Raw genomic sequence first — 5,742 nt, forward strand, 5'->3', positions numbered from 1 at the left:
CGAGTCACGGAAAGTCAACCAAGCGTGCCAGTCAATTTGACCTGAAATTGACAAGGGAGAAAACAAAGTCAAATTCAAGAGCGTATCGACTGGGATTTCGAATATCTCTCAGATGGGCGTATCGGCAAGCTTTGCCGATACTATAGACGACAAAAAGATACTAAATGCAAGCGCGTAGTAAATGAGTGTATCGGTAGGATCAGCCGATACACTAAACGACAAAACCGGCTTTGAACAGCCGATCGTGTATGTATGACAAGATCTAAGCTACGAATGTGTAACTCAAATGATGGGAAGCTAAAAACAGATCTAAACCGGCTTTTGAGATAACAAAAGTGTTACTCCAAAACCTAAAGCCGATCTAGTATATTTTTAGATGTGATAATGGCCAAAAAACATAGGAAAACCTACAAATCTAGCCGATATCGATAATTGGTGAATAAATCTAGACGAGACGACAGTGATGCGCCCGGAAGTCAAAGCCCAGATAAACTCGATAACTTTTGAATAGATTTGAACGAAGCCACAGCGATGCGCCCGGTAGCTAAAGTTTAAATATACTCGGTAAAACAAAAACTCACTAGCAAATCAAGTCGCTCGAATGTGAGGCGTCCTTTATCAACTTAAAAGAACTTGTCGAAAAAAGAAGAGAAAAGGCGAAGTCTCCGAAAAAGTGCAAAGGAATTATAAAGTTTGTTGTATTGGATGTGTATCAAGTTTTTCCGGTCCCTTACAACCCATATTTATAGCCTAGCGCTATCAAGTCCTAGCCGATTACGGCGAATATTACTTGACTTAAAAGTAAAGACTATATAAAAATAAAGTACTTTAAATATTACAACCGAATTATCAAGATTCTCGTAGAGTCCGGATCCTCTCCTCCTTCCTTGACTTCGTCGGCAACTATCCATCGGCCGAACACCAGAACGGACAAATCAGTATCTTCACGGCATATTCCTCTGGCCCATCGGACGGACTCCATCGGCCGATTCCAACACTGTGCATCTGTTGGTTTCTTCCAAATCGGCCACCTTCTCTTTACAAAAATCACCTTCTTTGACACGTGTCAAAAAACGGTGTTAACACATACCCCCCAGTTTCGGAATAATTTATTTTGTTCCGAAACTACTCCAACCAGCATCTAAAGTCATTCTTCGTACCCTGTGCATATGGCTTACCCCATACGATTGGATAAAACTCTTCTTTGCCCCTGGCCTTTCGCCTTCCGTCCGCACAAACCCAACGCGCCGATTCACCTTTCGTCTTTTCACTTACGCAGACTGGGCCATAAATATCACCTTCCGTCCTTGTATCGGCAACAAGTCTCCATTAGCTACAGAGCCTCCTCTCTTCTTTCTTCAGAAAAAACCCTAAGTCTTCCTGTAGCAATGACGGGCTCCAAGCGACCCGATGAGGGTCCCTCGAATGCCCCGCCGGCGATCCGTCGCCGCATGGAGTAAGCCCATCTTCCTTCCGTCTTCGGATTGCCATGCTTTTGTTCAACATCGATCTCTAATTTCTTTGCCTCTTTTCTGTAAAGGGACGATGCCTCTTCTAGTTCCTCCAACTCGGAAGGACCCCCTTTTCCTGGTGTTTCCGAGAGTACCAAGGAGTACATTCGCCAGCTCCTTCGCCAGAAGGACGAAGCTCGGCAGAATTATTCCCAGGAGACTATCTGGTCTCAGTACCTTGCCGCCGAACTGGAGGCGGCGCAATCCGATCGGGCAATCCTCCAGGCCCAGCTCACCGCCATCGACTCCAGGGTCGCTTGTAAGTTGCCCCTTCTGAAGCATCGCTCTCTCCTATTTTTCTGACTCTTTTTCTGACATCTTGCTTCAGTCCTGGAGTCGCAGGTCCAAACCCTCCATGCCGCAGCCGCCACCGCGACCGGGTCGGTGAACGCTCGCGGTGACACCATCGCTGCCCGTCTACAGGACATCCCCAACTGCGTCCGGGAGGTTGCCGGACATGGGGTCCACCGCGGCGCCACTGTAGCCCTCGCCACTGCCCAGTTTTAGACTGGTCACGACCTCCTGCAGATCGAACCAGTCCACCTTCCGCTGGGCAGCGAGGACTGGTGGGTCTTCGAAGAGCTTGCCGACGACATGGAGATGGCAGCTGCCGCCATCTCCGAAGATGTCAGTATAGAGGCGGTCATCGGCAACGTCTTTGCCGATGATTAGATTTCTAGGAGTAGCATCTTCCTAGAAACAATCTTTTGCTATATCGGCCAGATCCTCAGATTGGCCCCTTTGTAAATAGTATTATTAATGAACTATTTCCCTTTTCTTGCCAACACCCATTGCAATTTGCCAATTGATGTTGCAAAAAACCAACTCTGACCCGAATTTGAACAATTTGGATTGTCTAGATTTTTTGCACTAAGGGCGGTACATATCGTGTCAGCCATAACAATTCAACCGATAACTCAATTAATCGGCTATCCATCCACCCAAACGTTAGGGTAATACTTCTTTAAATATTTTCCATTAAGAGCTCTAGAATACTCTTCCCCTTCGAGTGTCTCTAAAATATAAGTATTTCCAGGAATGCATCTGTTTACCCTAAATGGTCCTTCCCACGTTGGCGACCATTTGCCGAATTTTGAACTCTTTGTTCCTATCGGCAGTATCAACTTCCAAACCAATTCGCCTTGCTCAAAAATTTTGGCTTTTACCTTCTTATCATACCATCGGCTAACTCTAGCTTTATTCGACTCAACATTTATAACAGCCTTCAGCCGATGGCCAGCCAGATCCTCTAATTCATCTTTCATCATAGCAGAATATTCATCGGCCGTCAATTGATTCTGAAACGTGACACGCCGTGAATCAAGTTTCAACTCCCATGGGAGAACAGCTTCATGTCCGTATACCAAATGATATGGAGACACCTTTGTAGCGCCATGACAAGCCATTCTGTATGCCCATAAAGCTTCATGAAGCACAGTATGTCACTTTCTAGGATATTCATCAATCTTTCTCTTGATCAATTTGATGACCCCTTTATTAGATACTTCTGCCTGACCGTTAGCTTGGGCATAATATGGAGAAGAATTCAGCAATTTAATCCCCATTCCAGTAGAAAATTCCTCAAATTCATCTGGCGTAAACATAGTACCCTGATCGGTCGTAATGGTCTGTGGAATACCAAACCGATAGATAATATGTTCTTTGACGAATTCAATCAACTCTTTTGATGTAATATTTTTCAGAGGAATTGCTTCAACCCACTTGGTGAAATAATCAGTGGCCACCAAGATAAACTTATGATTTTTACTGGATGGAAGATATATCTGGCTGATCAAATCAATTCCCCATCATCTAAATGGCCAAGGCTTTATTATGGGATTCATGGCTGACGCAGGAACTCTTGGCACGCTCCCAAACTTATGATATTCTTAACAACCTCTATGATATGTGAAGCGATCTTCGGCCAAAAATATCCGTTCCTCCTGATCAGCCATTTCATCTTATAGGCCGATTGATGGGATCCACAGACACCTTCATGAATTTCACCCATTAACACCTTTGCTTCTTCTTTATCAATGCATTTGAGTAAAACCCCATCAATTGTCCGATAATATAAATCTTCCTCCAACAATACATACTTAATTGCCTGGAATCTGATTTTTCTGTTAACTTTCTTGGATGGATCTTTCAAATAATCAATAATCTCTTTCCTCCAATCATCGGCTGTTAATTCCAAGGCCATTATTCCTTCCATCGGCCGATATCCTGAAGCATGCTGAGCCAGCTGATTTGCATCACTATTATGAAATTTGGGAACATGCTCGATGGTTACCTTCTTGAATTCTTTCAGCAGTTGGAGACATTCTTCATGATATAATTGTAAAATATCATCTTTGCATTCATACTCCCCAACTAACTGATTAATCACCAGCATAGAATCTCCAAAAATCTCAACAGCATCGGCTTTGATATCTCGAAGTAATTGAATTTCTTTGAGAATAGCACGATACTCAGCTTGATTATTGGTTGCAGAGGCTTCAATCGGAAATGAGAACTCAAAATTTACCCCCCGAGGGGAAATCAGCACCACACCAATTCCAGAACTGTTCCCACACGAAGATCCATCAAAGAATAAAGTCCAAGGAACAAGATCTACAATGTTCAGCTCTGGTCCACAATGTTGCACAACAAAATTGGCTACGGCTTGACCCTTAACTGCTTTAGCCGATTCATATCTCAAATCAAATTGTGACAATGCCAAAATCTATTTCCCTATTCTCCCTTTTAAAATCGGCAATGAGAGCATATATCTAATAACATCATCTTTGCTCACAACAACACATTCAGCTGATAATAAATAATGTCTAAGCTTGGTACAGGAGAAGTATAAGCAAAGACGCAATCTCTCGATAGGAGAATAACTGGTTTCAGCATCCAGCAACCTTCTGCTCACAAAATAAATAGTTTTTTCTTTTCCTTCAAATTCTTGAATAAGGGCCGATCCGATAGCACGCTCTTCAGCCGATAAATACAATTTAAACGACTTGTGTTTTTGGGGAGGAACCAATACCGGAGACTTTACCAGATAATGTTTGATTTCACCCAATGCCTTCTGATGTTTCTCTCTCCATACAAATTCCTGATCGGCCTTCAACTTCAGTAAAGAACTGAATGGCTGAATGTTTCCCGACATATTAGATATAAATCTTCGAATAAAATTAATCTTACCGATCAATGACTGAAGTTCAACCTTCATCGTAGGGGCTTCAACTTTGTCGATAGCTGATATAGTCTTCTAACTAATTTCAATCCCTCATTCATGTACCATAAAACCCAAGAATTGGCCAGCTGATACACCAAAAGCGTACTTGTTTGGATTCATCTTTAAACCATGTCTTCTGGTGCATTCCAAAGCTCTATGCAGATCGGCCAAATGTTCTTGGTGCCCCTTTGACTTCACAACCACGTCATCAATGTATATCTCCACAGTTTTTCCAATGAGTTCATAAAAGATACAATTCATAGCTCTCTAGTACGTAGCACCGGTATTTTTTAATCCGAAGGTCATGACTACCCACTCGAATAAACCGAGATGTCCTGGACATCTGAACGCAGTTTTGTGGATGTCTTCCTCTGCCATAAAAATCTGATTGTATCCAGCATTGCCATCCATAAAACTGATCACTTTGTGCCCAGCAGCAGCATCTACCAACATATCAGCTATCGGCATAGGGTAACCATCCATCGGCGTAGCTTTGTTGAGATCCCTGAAATCAATGCACACTCGTAGTTTGCCATTCTTCTTGTAAACAGAAACCACATTAGAAATCCATTCGGCATAATGACACTGCCAAATAAAATTAGCTTCAATTAACCGTGTGATCTCAGCCTTTATATCTGGCAAAATTTTAGGATTGCACCGATACCCTTTTTCCTAGCCGATCATGCACAGGAGTGCGCTCACACCGATAGGGCTCATGACATGACCTTTCATATGATCGGCTGCCTTGACCATTGCATTCGGGACAATCATATGCCGATGGCAATGTCAACCCTTCTTCCCAGTAGTAGATAAAGAAAGGACAGCTCCAATGATCTTGCTCGTGTTGCTCCTCTTCTTCTCTACGCTGCCGCTTTTCACGATCACGCTGAAACTTGTTCAACAGCATTTGAGACGTTACATGTCTACGTGGTGCCGATGAACGTTCATCATCCTTCATCGAACCCTTTCCTTTGACCTCATCGGCCGCTATCTGCGTTTTAGGATCAA

The sequence above is a fragment of the Panicum virgatum genome, chromosome 4K (assembly GCF_016808335.1).
Source record: "Panicum virgatum strain AP13 chromosome 4K, P.virgatum_v5, whole genome shotgun sequence".
NCBI classification, from domain to species: Eukaryota; Viridiplantae; Streptophyta; class Magnoliopsida; order Poales; family Poaceae; genus Panicum; species Panicum virgatum.